Here is a 17,931-nt window from a genome sequence, read left to right on the forward strand (position 1 = left end):
TCTACTTCTATAAGTTTGACTTTTTTAGATTCCACATATAAGTAATATCATACAGCATTTGTCTTTCTGTGTCTGGCTTATTCACTGATCATATTTTCTTCCTAGTTCATCTATATTGTCACAGATGGCAGGATTTGCTTGTTTTTTTAATGGTTGAACAACATTTTGTGGTTGAATAAGAAATACATTCTTTGAACTAGTGACCAAAGTCACCAATATATAGTGGTGTTTCTCCTACAGCCAGAATGCTACCTCCTATTTTAATTTGCTTGTTTGTTTTGTGAGAAAGAAGTTAGGAAAAAGCCATATATAACATTGAGGTATGGAAGCAGAAGTCACTCCTCTCACTACTACATGTAAGAACTCACAAATATTTGCTTCTCATCCTGCAGCTTGAGTCTCCGCTGGTTTAAGGCCATAGCTCTCAAGGCAGTGATACTTCCTCTGAAGTCTGTAACAATGCTTCTTCTAGTGACGTAAAATTTGAGACTGTCACCTGGCCGTTTTCAGTTCTACTGAATTAGCTTTTAAAGAAGAAATAAACAATATGAGGTGCCTCTTCTATCTTAAGCCCACTGAGAGAGTTGCATGTATCTTTAAAAGTTCAACAGAACAGAAAATTAAATCCAAGAGAGGTGGTTTAAAATTTAAAGTATTTTTCTTCTAAAAATACCCCTATAGACCTAAAATAACAGATCTCTCTAATTCTATCTGTGAATTGTGTTGCCAGAGAAAAAGAAGAAAAATATAGTAGAAAGCACACTGATAGAAATCATTGAAAACCATTCGTCTTCAGTTAAGAAATCATTGAAAATCATTCGTCTTCTTTCTTGACTATCTAGAGGACTACTCTGAAGTAGCTATTCTGAATAGCTACTTGTCAAATTCTTGAGCTATAAAGACATGGGATACTTAATGGAAACAGATGAAGAGAAGAGAGAGAGCTATCCTTCAGAGATTCAATGACTATAAGGTTTTTTTGTTTTGTTTTGTTTTTTGTTTTTTTTGAGACTGAGTCTTACTCTGTTGCCAGGCTGGAGTGCAGAGGGCAATTTCGGCTCACTGCAACCTCTGTGTCCTGGATTCAAGCAATTCTCCTGCCTCACCCTCCCCAGTAGCTGGGACAACAGGCGTGCGCCACCACGCCCAACTAATTTGTGTGTTTCCAGTAGAGATGGGGTTTCACCCTGTTGGCCAAGAGAGTCTCGATCTCTTGACTTCACGGTCCATCCGCCTTGGCCTCCCAAAGTTCTGGGATTATAGGCGTGAGCCACCGCACTCAGCCTACCATAAGATTTTTAAATTCATTCAACAGGGAACATAAGCAAGTCCTGATGATAAAATTATCATAGAACTTTTAAAAATACTTGATTCTCACTACAAACTCATCATAATGCCATTTCACTGTTTTTTTGGATAGTACTTGTTTTGTTTTGGTTGTTTGTTTGTGTTTCAGGCAGAAGGGTCTTTTGCAAATACAGAACCTAAAAGAATATTTCAATACACTCTACATCTACAAAAAGAACTACAAAAGATTGGAACTGTAGAGGGAGACAACAAGTTTACGTGATTTATATGACTATAACAGCAAAGACATAGAAGTACCTTAAATATTATTGTCATGAAATGTAGGAGACAAAAAGTTAACACTATGAAAATTGTTTCTGAACAAAATTTAAAGTTTGAATATAATACTAAAAGATAAACAAATCTTAATTTATATTAACACTTTATACTCAATAGAGAGCTCAATAAACATTAATTTCCTTCCTTCTCTATATCAAAATAATTTGGAAAAACATCAAAAATAAAGGAGAGATGGAAAAAACTAGACTTTATATAAAAAAGACAGATAGATATTGGAAATTTAGCAGTTTTATTGTCAAACTGGATCAAGAGCTGGCTTTATGTGTTAACAAAACTGTTTCATCCCAAGCATAACTGGGCCAAAAGGGAGAAATCAAACTTAAAAATCCAAAATAAGGAAAGATCTGTAATAACTAATATGAAAAAGTGATTAGAAACGATCATGTACAATTTATACACTAAATTTTACACCTAAATGAAAAATTTAAATATGACATCACAGAAACATGAAACAAAACTTGAGAATTCTATTGCTGCAAATCTCAGAAAATCTTTCACTCCTTATAAGTTTGAGCAACAGTCAATTACATTGTTTGCTCTTTGTAACGTTAATTACGCTGAGGCCTCATCCAACCTGTCAGAAACTTCAGCCAAAGTATTACCCGGCTCTCTCAAAGTTTTGGGGGTTCCTAGAATGGACTCCTGTGAAGTCACAATTAGTACAAATTGTTGTGGCCTTTGCTTGTTGCCAGGTTTTGTGTCCAGGGTGGTCACACACCTCTACTGAGCTGAGGCCGTGCTGCTGGCAATACTCTTGCTCTTTCAAGGTGCAGATCCTCTTGAAGCTCAGGGCATCGTGACAAATTGGCATACACAAGTGAGTGGCTCTGTTCCATCTGAGTCATGGTCTGTTAGAGGAATCCCACAGCAAGATTATCTGGTTGGAGAGGCGTTCCAGAGCTTATTAAGGTTCTTTCAGTTCACGCAGAACTTTTTCCCCCTCAGTGCACAAACTATCTGTCTTGGTTGCAACTAGTTCATATTGGGGTTGCTACATGGTGACCACAGGCTATTTTTTAACTCTTTATCATTGTATTTGACTCCTTTTATGGAGGTCTGTCTGTCAGAGGGTCCATATTCTTCTAGTAATTTATCACGTCTCATCACAACTCCTACCCTTAAAACGCACCCACATGTCAGTTCTTCATATGTGCTGATCTGTGTCTACAAACCCGGAGGAAGTAAAATTTTTCTCCTCCAGGAGGCTCCTGGCTGTCATACGTATCAGTGATGTAGGTAGGAGTGGGCAGGGACAGTAAGTACCACCTAACTCCATCTACCCAACAAATTTAAATTTCAGCCATGATCTAGCTGATAGGCCCTGTGTGTTAGTTAGGGTCCAATAGGGAACGTAGAAACAACTCTCGTAATTCAGCAGACATAACTTAATATAAGGATAAAATGCATCTGAGACTGCTTGATATGTTCTAAAACACCACACACAATAGAAACCATTGTCAGTAAAGTTGCCAATGAACTCCTAAATGCCAACTGCACTGGATACACCTAATTTCTTTGCGATATTTAAAGCCATTGGACATTTGCTTCCTCCTGAATCTGTCCCTGATAAGCTTCTCTGAGACTTTATTATTTCCCTACCTGTCCAAACATAGCGTCGTAGGCTCTTTGCAAGCTTTCCTACCTAACTTATCACATGATAAATATTTACTGAATAAACTACATTAGCATTAATTATCAGAAAGATTTGCAGTTTGACATAAAGTATCATTTTTCTTATTTTTCTCTGATCTGTCACCAAAAAATCCTTATATTATCAATATTTAAGCACTTTATCCCAGAGAGTTCATTCAATTTTGTTATTCTATTTTTCTGAAAAGGAAACCTAGGACTGGAAGTGAAGTCTTGCATTTAAGCTACCCAGTGAGTTAAAATCAAAGATCCAGTGGCATTTGTATAAGCCCAACTCTGAGTCCTGGTTCTGAGAGCTGGTCTGAGACAATAGTGCCTCTTTGAATAATAGGCAAATAAAAATTCCCGGGGAAGTGACAGAATATCAGTAGGCATTGTTTCTTGTTTCCTTGTTTCTGGTTTAATTTGCTTGTTTGTTTGTTTGTTTTGTGAGAAAGAAGTTAGGAAAAAGCCATATATAACATGCATATTTCTATTTTGTCCATTTCTGTCCTCCATCCCAATAGCATGTTTAGAATTTGAAAAGCAGTTTTCATTTAAGTAGGTTTAATTTACTGAATTTATCATATGACAAAATTATTAATTGGAATTCTACTGTATTGAATTCTATTTATATAAATTCATTTGAATTATGTTTATAATATAACAAACATATTAATGTGACTTTAACTTACTAAGTTTATAATATAACTTATATGTTACATAATGTATATATATGTTTTATTACCATATAACATTGAATTATTTTGCTGCAAACATATAACCTATTCTGCATTGGAAAACATTAACTGCCAATTTGATTGACTGCATAAGTTGCTTAAATGCGTTATTTTGGTGCTATTTGGATTAACTTTTAGTATTTAGTCATTTGCACTATGAAGAAAAAAGCCAGTGAAAATGAGGTATGATGGCTCCATACTAATTTGCAAGTAGGCCCTGGAGGTCCCACCCCACTCACTTCTCTGGCCTTTTACCCTCTACTTCCCTTCACTCATCCAGCGTTCACTTCACGCTGGACCTTTACCATGCCAAGCGCGCCCTACCTTAGGACCTTCACACAGGCTGAGGCAGGAGGATCCCTGGAGCCCAGGAGTTCAAGACTGTAGGGCATCATGATTACATCTGTGAATTGCCACTGCATTCCAGCCTGGACAACATAGCAAGACCTTGTCTGTAAAACAAAAACAAAGAACTAATTAAAAAAAAGAGAGAGAGAATGTCAGCAAAAGAAGGAATACGCATTAGGCTCAGGACTCTAATCTTCATTTTCTGCATTTTCAGAGCGGGCATGGTTGCTATCATTTGCTCAGGGTCGTGGGCAAGTCACCTTGCAAGATAACAGCCTGCTGAGTCACCGCTAGCACCTAGACTTACTTTCAGCAAGGAGTCCAGCACTACTAGCGGAAATCCTGTGCCTCTAACAAGCTCAGCCTCTCTGTGGAGCGTTCTTCGGGATCCCTCCGCAGGAGCGCCTGTCTTTTGGGAGGAAGAAGAGCCAACTGGAGTCATTTGCTTTGGTCTCCTCTCTTGGCTAGATCCACCTAAAGGTAAAAATATGCCTCACTGGCCTACTTTAAGGAAGAAGTGACTGGGGAAATAGGAGGTAGAAAAGCCCCTGTCCTGGATAATCCCCAATTTGTTAAAATTATATCAGAAAGCTAAATGTAATTCTTTTGCTTTAAAAGTACTCCATAGAAAGAATATTCAATAAAAGGTATTGAAATATTTGGAAAAATATAACATTATATCCCCCACCTTATACTTTGCACCTGAATAAATTTCAGTGAGGTGTGAAATAGAAAAACAAAAGAGCATGATAATAAAATATGCATTAATATTCATTTATTATTTAAATGAGGTAAGTTGTTCCTGGGTGTCTTAGCAAAGGCGGAATATATTTCACATATTTTACTCCATATTTAAACTTTTCCACAGGAAAAAGGCATTCATTAAGTTAAAAATAAAGCGAATTAAGAAAAGTACTCAAAGGTAGAATTTCCTTCCCATATAAAGACCTTTTGTAAATCAATAAGAAACACAAATGTTTAGTAGAAAAAAACTGGTCTGAGAAAATGAGTGATCAATTTACATGAAAAAAGCCCCCCAGGCCAGGCGTGGTGGCACACGCCTGTAGTCCCAGCTACTTGAGAGGTTGAGGTAAGAAGATGGCTTTGAGCCCAGGAGTTTGAGGCTGTAGTGAACTGAGACTGCATCACTGCACTCCAGCCTGGGTGACAGAGCAAGACCCTCTTTCAAAAATAAAATAATAAAAAATAAGAACCCTAAAAGAACCAAGAACAATTTCTAGCTTGACAAATGTCTAGTGTTGGTAAATGCTGTGGGAAACTGATGTTCTTATATCCTTTTGCTGGGTGTGTAAACTGGTACATATTTTTAGAAATGGTGTGCCAGTATGAACCAAAATGTAAAGTGGATATACTGTGTGATGTGGCAATTCCATTTCTAGCAAACTGTACTATGGATATCCCATTATAAATAAGCCAATATGTGTTTATAAAGATGCACATTGTTGCTTTGTTTGGAAAGCCAAACCTGAAACTACTTAAATTTCCATCAACAGTGGACTGGTTGATAAAAATAGTGTATCAAGACAAAGATATATTATGCAAATGTGAAAAGGAATGAGCTAGACATATAAGTACTGATTTGTAAAGATATCCCAGATATTTTATTAAGTGAAAAAAGCAAGCTATAGAATAGTAGGTACAGAAGGATTACACTTTTGGGACCAAAAAAAAAAAAATCTATAAATGTGGTAGGATTGTTTGCTGAGTCCTCCTCCTCACCACCATCACCATCATTGCTATTACCTCTGTACCCCAACACCCACTGCAGGAAGCAATGAGGGCCTTCTGGGCCTCAGGGAAGCAGGGCCACAACTGAACAGAGAATAAAATAATTAATTCTCAGCTTTTTAATTGCAAAATAGACTTTTGAAACTACTGGCGGAGACAATGGGTTAAACAAATAGTGTTGGAAAGAAAGACTGTTGATCCAAAAGCCAATTTTCCTGCTTTAGACAAGATAAAAATACTCCAGGAGAGAAGGGAGCAGGGGACAGAGGAGAGCTGGTGGGAGTAACATCACTCAGAGGACCAGAGCCCCACCCACCTTGGGCTGGCCGCAGAGAGAGTGGGGGAGCAAGAGAACAAGGACATTCTCTTTGCTGTCGTGACACAGGAGCATAGGGAGAGACAGGTAGAAGGTGTGCCAGGCCAATGGACCTGGGGCACCTTCACTGGCTGCGGTCCAGGAAGCAGACTCTGGTTTCATGAAAAGAATCCACAGCCAGCTGGGAGCTCTGGGTCGGCATTAGGCAACCCCATTAGCAGATGCAGCTTCAGCCACCTGGTCTGTACCCGATGCCACGAGGGTAGATGGACGGCAGTAGCCCAGAGCCAGATGTGGGCAGTGGGCACCACAATAGATGCTAGTGTGTTTCGATCTGACCAATGGCTGGCCACCTCCAAAATGCCCCACCCCTAGAATCTAGAACAACAGCAACAATGACAATAATCCAGGGCGGAAGAAGAGAGAGGAAGCTCCTCCAGCGACTGAGAACTCCTGAAATGCCTGAGTTTCCTCTGAATTGACAAACATAACATGTTCTGCTTCTTGACAGAACTGGTGCTCAAAATAGGGATTAAAATGTTATTTTTAAAAAGTTACATTTTCCACTCCTGAATGCGATGTTCTGAAAATAATCACACCTGCTATGTATAGATACATGCTTGTTTATACATAGGGAAATTCAGGAAGGTATTTCAGAGATTTAACAGGGGACCTCTCTGGGAGTAGAAGTGAAGGACTGGGGACATGAGTAACTTTCCACTTGTGAACTGTTTGGATTTTTCAGCATGATTACTAAAGACCCTGTCCTTAAAGAGCTCAGAGGATATGAAGTCAGGCAGACAGCTAAAGAAATACTTGCAGTGGAGTGTGATGCATACTGCAATTAAATGTCCAAAGAAGTGCAAATGAGGCAAGACACATGTTCCTCAGAGGCGACTATGCAAGCATTCAGGTGAGCCTTTGTGGATCTCAAGACATTTAGCAGGTGCAGCGGCAGCTGACAGCACCCTCCTTTAGGATTATTTCAGATGTCCCCTGAGGACTTGGCTGGTGAGGAGAGGTTGATTCTGGAATACAAATGACCATTTTTTAGGAAGAAACCAGAAACCTAGGAACTAAATTTTTGACCTAGATGCAGGAAAAAAAGAAATGGACATTGAGCAATACAATTGTATTAATTCACTCACTATATTAATCTTGCAAATGTAAGTTTTAAAAAATCTAATTAAAGCTAGCTTTGCAAATGAGTACCACAATATTGATCAGTATCCTTGACATTACTGTTTAGCATGTGAGTTCCCAGGGTGGTACCTGTGAGATAGTAGAGAATATCTATGTCCTCATCTTTGGCACTTAGACTCTTTAAATTGTGCCTCTTCCCAGAGAACTGAGTGGAGAGACCCTTGGCAAAAACTTTAAACAATGGTGGAAAAGACCATGTTTTTATTACTATTACTACTGTTATTGTCATCAATATTCTTATTGTTGGTGGGATTGGGAGAGGCTGAAAAAAGGAAAAATGTCATTTGACAGGCAGCTGGTGGAAAAGAATTCCAAGATGAGAGAATAACAGGAGAAAAGGCCACAGTGTGGGAGTCAGGAGTGTTTGACGACAGCAGAGCCCAAGTCAGTGGTAGGTGTCAGAGACATCACAGGGAGCCCAGGCATGAAACTCTAACAGGCTGTCGTGAGGACTCAGGTTTTACCCTGAGTGAGATGGAAAGCTGGGGCATGGGGGGTCTGTGAGGGTGTGATTTAGAATTTAAAATCATCCTTAGGCTATAAGATTTCAGTGGATTGTAGTGGTACAAGGACAGAAACATGGAACCTTGTTAGGAAGCTGGTGCAGCACACACTGTATACAAGGCAAAGAGTTTGTGTTCCTCATATGGGGCATCTATACTGCCTCTGGGTGTCTTTTTCAAAGGCATGCTTTATTGTTCAGTATAGTTCAATCTCATCAAACAAAAACAGGATGGTGAAAAGTGGGTGATCAGCCATAGCATGTTCTACCCCTCCAGTGTTCATAAGACTCTCTCTTTTTAGTAGGAACTACCAAAAGTTAGAGGCAGAAAAACCAGCAAGATGACAGTTAAGACCACATTGACTAAGAGAATAGGAAGGGAACAGCCAGTATTGAATATTGTGATGGAGGCAGAAAAATCTGGGTTTAACAATTAAGTGTATGTGGATAGTGCAACAGAGTTCAGTGGCACTGCCTGGACATTCAATCATTTAGGGACATTTGTAATCAAAAGCACTTGGCTTGGTTTTTTTTTTTTTTTTTTTTTTTTTAGATGAAGTCTCGATCTGTCATCCAGGCTGGAGTGCAGTGTGCAATCTCAACTCACTGCAATCTCTGCCTCCTGGGTTCAAGAGATTCTCTTGCCTCAGCCTCCTGAATAGCTGGGATTACAGGTGCATGCCACTGTGCCTGGCTAACTTTTTTTTTTTTTTAAGTGGAGATGGAGTTTTCACCATGTTGGCCAGGCTGGTCTTCAACTCCTGACCTCAAGTGATCCGCCCACGTCGGCCTCCCAAAATGCTGGGATTACAGGTGTGAGCCACCATGCCCGGCCAATTTTGAAAGCACTGGGTTTCTATAAAAATCAAAGGACATCTCTGTATGTATTGTGATGTCGTTTCTGGCAGTGGAATTACTATAGGAAATCCTGGTAACTCAGAAGGAAATGCTTGTGCAAAGGACTGCCCTAAGTGAAATAGTTAGTGGGAGTAGCCCACTAACTAGAATCTAGGTGTATTTGTCTGGCAGGACCACCATAATAGAATACTGTAGACTGGGTGGCTTAAATGACAGAAATTGATTTTCTCACAGTTCTGGGGGTTAGGTTGCTAGCAGGATTGGTCTCTGTGGCTGGCAGATGGCCACCTACTTCCTGTGCCCTCACATGTGCACATGCATCCTTAGTGTGTCTCTGTATATCCAAATATGCTCTTCTTATAAGGACACCAATGATGTTGGATGCGGGCCCACCCTAACAGGCTCATTTTAACTTGATCAGCTTTTTCAAGGCTCTGTCTCCAAATACAGTAGCATTCTCAGGTTCAGAGGTTAGCACTTCAACATATGAATTTCGGGACACATAATTCACCCCGCAACACAATGATTCTATATGTTTTTAATAACCACAAACACGTATAACCAAAAATGTATTCATGTGTTAAGGGATAAGTGTAGAGGAAGAATAGAGATGACATTTAAATGTGTTAAAATGCACTAAAAAGGAAAAAAATTGGAAAAAGCATTTCCCAAAAGAGTTAAACCATTGTCAAATCATTTCAAGCCAGTAGTAAGCTGGGTTAATTGTCAAATGCTTCAGCAAGCTCAAGTGGGGGAGTTAACAGCAGTTATTATCTTAAAAAGAACACATTTCTTTTAATGCTATTATGTTTTAGAAGTGCATAAAAGGTTTCCAAGGAGAGTCCCTTTTGTGTAATGATGCAAATTGTACCGAGTGGTATGCATCATTTCTGGGGTGATATCTGGGGGTAAAGTCAGAAAAATCTAAAGCCTTAGCAATGTGTTAAGGTAAATTTTCTTGAACTGGAAGAATGGAGGTAGCTTCTGAAGATGGAATACACAGAGCTTTGTAAAATAGAGATAATAAGAGGGAAATAACAGGTTTTAGAATCTTGTAGGTTTCCTGCTGTTTATAGTTCATAGATCCAAATATAGCTGTGTTTTAAGTTTTTGAAACATCCATTTTGTGTGAAAATCCATCTCTATAGACAGTCTCGGCCTTAGTGAAATAGACTAGGAAAGGAATATCAGTAACTGCACAAATCTCTTTAAAAGGAAATGATTTGCACCAAGGATTCCTGGCTATCTGGATTTTCTGAATATAAACAAAAGAAATTCTGGGGAAAAACAGCAGAATAAAAATCATTAAAATGGAAGAAGAAAGAAAGAAAGAAATCAAAAGGGAGATATAAGAGTCTACTATGACTAATTTTTACTTCTGCTAAGTTACTTTTTTATTTCCTGGCACTAATCTCCTTCCAAGGCCAAGAAATTTTATCTCACTTATTTATGCTCCATTACAAGTATTTCTCCTGAGGTTGGTATTTGGGTAGTGTGGAACAATCGAACGTTTGCAAGTGCCTTGGCAAAGAATCGTTGTTTCTATTTTCTTTCTCTCTCTCTCTTTTTTCCACCATGAATCAATTAGACATTTACCTTTATTACATTTATGAATGTACCCTGAGTCTAAAAAAGCTCTGGGTGAATCTAGGCTACACATCAAGTATCTCTGAAGTGTTTAGGTGCTACTGGGATGATAACTTCATAAATAATTATGTGCTAGATTTTGTTATTATTCACTAATGAGACATATTGCTTTTAAAGTTGTTGCAAAGAACTCATCTGTGAAATTCCAGTAAAAGATGTATCACTTTTTTAATATCCCCCAAGTCCCCATCTCTGATACCCCATCTTGCTTCCAAACTTCTTGAGGAAGTTGGAAGTTCAATGGCGGTCCCTCTGTTGACTCCATCTTTATCATTGTCTCCATCACAGGTATTTTGTTCTAATGGCATCTCCCAATGAACCATTGTTGTGTTAAATTATCAATCAGATGTTCACAGCGAATCTGTAACTGTGCATACAATTAAGATGTGATGTAATTTACAAAGTGATGTAACAATGGGATGCGGCTCAGTCTCATAGTCCCCTTATCATGAATGATCAGGCAAAAACCCACCCTATGCCTGTGTTTGAGATGATTTTCCAATAATATTCCTTATTTGCATTGCATTATTTACATTTTATACTTTCACAAAGTGAAAAGTACAGCAGTAGGAATAGCCAGCACTAAGCACAAGTGATATTGGCCAAAAGTCTCTTTCTTGGCCAGGTGTGGTGGCTCAAGCCTGTAATCCCAGCACTTTGGGGGGCCAAGGCGGGCAGATGGCTTGAGCCCAGGAGGTTGAGACCATCCTGGGCAACACGGCAAAATCCCATCTCTACTAAAAATACAAAATAAATCAGCTAGGTGGGGTGACACATGTCTGTAGTTCCAGCTACTTGGGAGGCTGAGGTGGGAGGATTGCTTGAGCCCTGAAGGCTGAGGCTGCAGTGAGCTCTGATTGTGCCACTGCACCACTCCAGCCTGGGTGACAGAGTGAGACCCCATCTGAAAAAAAAAAAAAAAAGAAAAGAAAAGAAGAAGTCTTTTTCTCTCTCTCTCTCTTTCTACCTGCTTTTACATATTTTACATAATGTCTGTTTTAATCCAGGCCCTGTATCAAAGCACTGGGCATTAAATATTCAAAGATGAATAAAGTAAAGTAGCAATGATAATTCAATATAATAAATGCTATGCCCATTGTATAAACTAGAGGCTATTGGAGCATATCTTAGTTTAGGGCACACCTAAACTGGAGTCTAAGAAAAATATGATGTGTGAGTGTTTACTTAGTTGATCATTCCAAGAAGCAGAGGTGAAAGTGTGGAGAGTGAGAGAGGGGATTAAAAAAAAGTTGATAAAGGATGTCAATGAGCCACTGTGGGCATCAGGGGCACAATCCCACTGGAGTCCCTCTGAAGAACTGGGTAGAACGTACCTCAGATCATCTCACTGGAGGATCCACTGATTCCAGCCCCCTACTAATTGGCCGTTGCCTCTGGGGTGTATTAGTGTCCTCCACACTTGCATATTGCTTCTGTAACCAAGCTGAGCAGCTTTGTATGGATTCAGAGAGAGCCCAGAGGCAGCAAAGCAGAGGGAAGCTTCAGAGAGGATTTGAAGTGGGGAGTGGGCAAAGCACATGAGCCCCTTCCCAGGAGGGCCAAGAAGCTGTGGCACAGAGCATCACAAGCACTGGCTACAAAAATAAAATTAAGGGACTCCTAATTTTATTTTGGAGAAGGGAGAGGAGGTTTCCCAGAGTAAACAAGCCCGAAGTTAAACCTCGAAGAGGAATGGGCAAAGGAGAAAAGGTGTTCTAATATACAGAGGAGCTTGAGCAAAAGAGGGAGCACACTAAGAGAAGCACGAATGTTTAGGTAGGGATAATGTGCAAGAATAGAGAGAAAGAGATGAATCCAAAAGAAATTCAGGAAGTTGACTGACAAGACTTGTGAAAGGCAAATGGTGTTTTAATGGGAGAAAGGGGGAGAAAGAAGTTTCTGGTTATGGCAGCAGAGTAGGCAGATACAGAGGGAAGGATAGAAAACTTGTTTATACGATGAGGAATATGGCAAGTTCAGCTTTGCTCATTAAATGTCTATGGTGCCTATAGAATGTACAGGTGGTGACATCTTATAATTACATGTCTGAAACATGAATCCATTAGATACCTGCCTTTATTCGATTTGTAAAAGCACTCTGAACCTATTTAAGGACTGGGTGCATCTGGCCATGCATTAACTGTCTCTGAACTCAGGGGAGAGGTGAAATCTAGAAACACAGATGTATCTAAACCCATCCTAAGGGGTTATCAAGGATGTAGGTGTAAGTGAGATTATGCAGAGTATGTAGAATGAGGAGAGACGAGAGTAGAGAACAGAGCCTTGATGTTTAAATGGCAGGTAAAGAAAGAGAACTCCAAGATGGATATTGAGAACCTGTGGTTGAAGGAGTAGAAGGAAAATCATGAGAAAGTAATAAAATGGGAACCAAGGGCAGTGAGAATGCCGGGGAGAGAAGACAACAATGCCAGCCACTATACAGAGGTCAAGGAAATGAAAAGTGAAAAGTATCTTTTGGGTTTAGTGATGGAGAATTGGTTGGGGATCATAGCATAGTGAGAGTTGCTGCTGCCATGCCACACCAGGCCCTGGGCCAGGCGCTCTGTGTCCACTCTTTCACTGAATCCTCCAGCCAGCGCTCTGAGTTGTTGCCACGATTCTATGCAGAGTGTGACACATGAGGGGTGGAAGACACAGAAAGATTATGTCACGGCCGGGCGCGGTGGCTCACGCCTGTAATCCCAGCACTTTGGGAGGCCGAGGCGGGCGGATCATGAAGTCAGGAGATCGAGACCATCCTGGCTAACACGGTGAAACCCCTTCTCTACTAAAAATACAAAAAAAAATTAGCTGGGCGTGGTGGCGGGCACCTGTAGTCCCAGCTACTCAGGAGGCTGAGGCAGGAGAATGGCGTGAACCCAGGAGGCGGAGGTTGCAGTGAGCCGAGATCATGCCACTGCACTCCAGCCTGGGCGACAGAGCAAGACATCATCTAAAAAAAAAAAAAAAAAAAAAAAAAAAAAAAAGAGCCTGCTCTCTGGTTTATGTATGGCCACTTTCCACTATGTTCTCACGTGGTGGAAGGGGTGAGAGAAGTTGCTAGATCTCTTTAGTAAGGACACAAAACCATTTCCTGAGGGCTTCACCCTCATGACCTAATAACCTCCCAAAGGCCCCACCTTCAAATACCTTTGCATTAGGGATTACGTTTCAGCACATGAATTTGGGGTACAGTGTTGGAGGGGACTTAAACATTCAGTCTATAGCAACTATAATACCTCATAGATGCCACACCAGGAGGAAGAATATCTTTTCCATGGAGACAGGAGGGAAGAAGGTAAGGGACATGTGAAGGCAAATATTGGCTGTGTGGGAGTGGACGAAATTTGTGCAATTCACGTAAGCTTCCATTTTCTCTGTTAAGACTTTGAGTTCCTTTTCTGTGTGTTTGTTTGTTCCTTTGTTTGTTTGTTTGTTTGTTTGAGACAAGTGTCACTCACTCTGTTGCCCAGGCTGGAGGGTAGTGGTGCAATTTCAGCTCACCGCAACCTCCACCTCCCGAGTTGAAGTGATTCTCCTCCCTCAGCATCCTGAGTAGCTGAGATTACAGGCACGTGTTACCACGCCCAGCTAATTTTTAGTAGAGTTGGGGGTGCCACCATGTTGGCCAGGCTGGTCTTGAACTCCCAGCCTCAAGTGATGTGCCCACCTCAGCCTCCCAAAGTGCTGGGATTACAGGCATGAGCCACTGTGCCTGGCCTTTGAGTTCCTTTTCTGAGGCAAAGTAGGGCAACGTGAAGATATGATAGGGAAACTGAGGGCAGAGGTGAAATTTCAGAATAATTGCTGGGGGAAGAAGACATCTCTAAATCTGGGGCCTCAAAGCTTGTCTGCCTCTAAGAACTGTCTGTCCTCCCATGCCATCTACCCAGATGCAGTTGGATCACCCATGTTCCAATTTTCTCTGCATACAATATAAACACTTTATTTAAGAGCAACAGATATTCCATGTGGGCCAAGTGGTTGACCTATCCAAGACCAAGCAGCAGGTTCTATGTAGCCTGCAAGCCTCTAGCCCTGACCCCAATAGGGTGAGCACATCTCCCTCCCACCTGGCCTTTCATGTTCTTGATTATGGAGTAGCTCAGGAAGTCCATGAATTCCACATGCACCTGTGTGCACTGTCCCTGCTAGTGAGTCCTGCCCATGGTGGCAGCACAGCTGTGGTCGGGCAGAGATGCTGTGTTAGAAATTGACTTACCCTTCTGATCATAGATGTTTGGTTCATCAGTGGGCACCTGATCCAAACTTAGCCAATCCTATTTTCTTGCCTGCCAATCAGGGTTTATTCTGCACTAACTAGAGTCCCTACCCAGGAAAAAGTAGAAGTGAAAATAAATCATCTCTCTTCTTGTGTAAAAATTGTAAGACATAAAGATGGAGGATGTTGGTGACTGGAAGGTCTTAGGAGGATCAATATATAAAACCCCTGCTATATTTATTGATGTATACTAATACATTTCACATTAATATATATTATAATAACACATATTAATATATATCCAAGCTCAGAACCAATTGAGAGATAGATGCAGGACTCAGACCATTGGAGATCAAGATGTCCATTGGTCATCTTGTCCATTGGTCCATTAATAAATGCCAACAAGCCTGGAGACGGTAGCAGAGAATATGATATGTGGACCTACTTATGTTCCACCCCTGAGTTAAAGAGAATTACTACCCAGTCATAGGCACAGCTGCATTCGGGCTGGCTCTCCCAGTAGGGACCTGACTCTTTAAAACTCACTGCATGGGCTGGGTGCGGTGGTTCACATCTGTAATCCCAACACTTTGGGAGGCCAAAGCGGGTGGATCATCTGAGGTCAGGAGTTTGAGACCAGCCTGGCTAACATGGTGAAACCCCGTCTCTACTAAAAATACAAAAATTAGCCAGGCGCGGTGGTGGGTGCCTGTAATCCCAGCTACTCAGGAGGCTCAGGCAGGAGAGTCGCTTGAACCCGAGAGGTGGAGGGTGCAGTGAGCCGAGATCACACCATTGCACTCCAGCCTGGGCAACAAGAGCGAAACCCTGTCTCAAACAAACAAACAAAACAAAACAAAACAAAAACAAACAGAGAGAAGGAAGGATGCATCTCAGTTACATATATTCCATCTCTTTCTCCAAACTCACAAATCAGCCAGATCACTCCTTCTCTGGGGAGAGGTTTAGGTGTAGGGCTGCAGAGAAAGTAGAAGGTGGGCCTTGATACAAGTGCCTGCACTTGGAAATAGGGGGAAAAAGGGGAAGAGTCCCCTCTGCCCAACCTTGGTACTTTCTTACCATGTGAACCAGAGAAGCAGATGAAACTGTAGAGACAGGGAAACAGAAAGGGAGAGAAACAAAGCAAATGAGAGATGTAGAGAAAGTCCTGATAGCATTTGAGTCTCTGGTTCCAGTTGTTCCTCCTGCCTGTGGATTTTTTCCATTTTACTATGTTCCATGAAAATTATAACAAAATCATCAGGCTCAGGTCTTGGCTATGTAACATACGGTGATCATATTTTCAGTGCATTTTTCTCCCAGCCATCACCAAATTGGACCATCATCAGAGCCACAGTATTGTATATTGGAGACTGTCATAGCCTGAGTTCCCCTTAAAGGAGAGCCTGAAACAAATACTGTACTTAACTTGAAGTACTTTACTGAGGAGTGTGATTCAGGAAGGAGGAATGACGGGGGAGAGCTAATACAAAGATGTACTCCTGTTTGCTTACTCCCTCTCACTGGACTGCTGGACTGCCTTGTGAAACTCAGGGCTGCCCAACCAGGGAGAAAGTGGAAAAAGCATTTATCTCATCAAGGGTTTGGCCCTGCCTTTGCAGACTGTAGCAGCCCTCAGTGTCCACAGAGAAGCCCAGGCTGGAGCACCGGAGACGGCCATGTGCAAAGATGCCAGGCACTGTCTGATTGTGATTGCAGAAAACTGGAGCCCACACAGAACTGGTTGCCGCAGTAGGAGCTGGAATAAGAGACAGGTGAGGCTGGGAGGATTTCAACAGGTACCCAAGAAACATCACACACGGAGACCTTCATGATGAAATTGATTCAACTGACTCATAAAGAAGTAATACACTTGTCTCTTTTAAAAATATAATACACATTTTTGTTTGGAGAGTTAATCGAAAAAATCCCAACACTTTTCTCACTCAGTTTTAAACAAGCTCTTTTCAGAGAGGCTAAAATAAAATAATTTGTAGATTATTGTTGTAAATACCTTGGCTTTAGTTGTCTTTAATAATATATCAGGCTTCCTCTCCGTTCTTCCCACCAGCTCTGCCCTAACGAGTTAAGCAAAGCCTTGAGTCATTCCACATTTACAAAACAGGAGGAGTGTATCTGGTAACAAACAAAAAGCCAAAAGGATTAATATAAGATCCCTGCCCTTGACACAATTGATTAATTCTATAAAATGACTAATAATATAACCAGTAGACTGCCATTTAAGACCTTCCCTCAGTCTAATGAGGGCCCAAAAGAAAACACATAAAGGAGATGTCATGGTTGGAATGTGGAGTATTTAGGACTGATCCTAGACATTCCTCCGGCAGCTTCAGCACCACAGCAATTGTGGATTCTTGCTCAAATAATGTTCCCTTTTGCTCCACTCGATGTTATTGGTTTCCTAACATTGTTCACCTTTGGATAGACTTCTCTTCCCTTTCCCCTTTGGATAAGCAACAATTTTTAACCAATCCTTGTATTAAATTCTCTGTGTTTGAAATACTTAGAATGGTTTTTGTTTTCTGGAATGAACACTGATAATACATATGTGCAGGGGTGTGTGTGTGTGTGCAAGGGTGTACGTGTGCATGGGTGTACGTGTGCATGGGTGTACGTGTGCAAGGGTGTACGTGTGCATGGGTGTACGTGTGCATGGGTGTACGTGTGCAAGGGTGTACGTGTGCATGGGTGTACGTGTGCATGGGTGTACGTGTTTACGTAAGTGTATCTTATCCAGCTACTGTGTATCTTTCCTTTTTGCATTGGTGATATCAGAGTGTTCATATTATCCTGTCTCTCAGTTTTTTTCAGTTAATAGTACATATTGGAAATCTTTCCATATCAGTTCATATGAGCTAGCTTCCTCATTGATTCTAAGGGATGCAAAGTATTTACCTGGTTGGATATCCCATCATTTATGTAACCAGGACTCCACTGGTGAGCATTCAATTGTTTCTAAGTTTTTTGCTATTACCAACAACACTGCAATGAACAGCTTTGCACGTTTATGTTTGCATACTTGTTCGAGTAGATTTCTAGAATGACACGG

At 40.9% G+C, this 17,931-nt stretch overlaps 1 long non-coding RNA gene across 1 annotated transcript; it reads left to right on the plus strand.

The window, feature by feature from the left end:
- The first annotated feature begins 2,390 nt into the window (after positions 1–2,390).
- LOC117096424 lies at positions 2,391–16,702 on the plus strand. Its single transcript, XR_004442481.1, has 4 exons — positions 2,391–2,464; positions 4,579–4,844; positions 7,175–7,342; positions 16,484–16,702. It is a non-coding gene; the product is annotated as an uncharacterized LOC117096424 (long non-coding RNA).
- Positions 16,703–17,931: the final 1,229 nt, after the last annotated feature.

Source organism: Trachypithecus francoisi, unplaced genomic scaffold (genome assembly GCF_009764315.1).
Source record: "Trachypithecus francoisi isolate TF-2019V2 unplaced genomic scaffold, Tfra_2.0 Contig01461, whole genome shotgun sequence".
Taxonomy (NCBI): Eukaryota; Metazoa; Chordata; class Mammalia; order Primates; family Cercopithecidae; genus Trachypithecus; species Trachypithecus francoisi.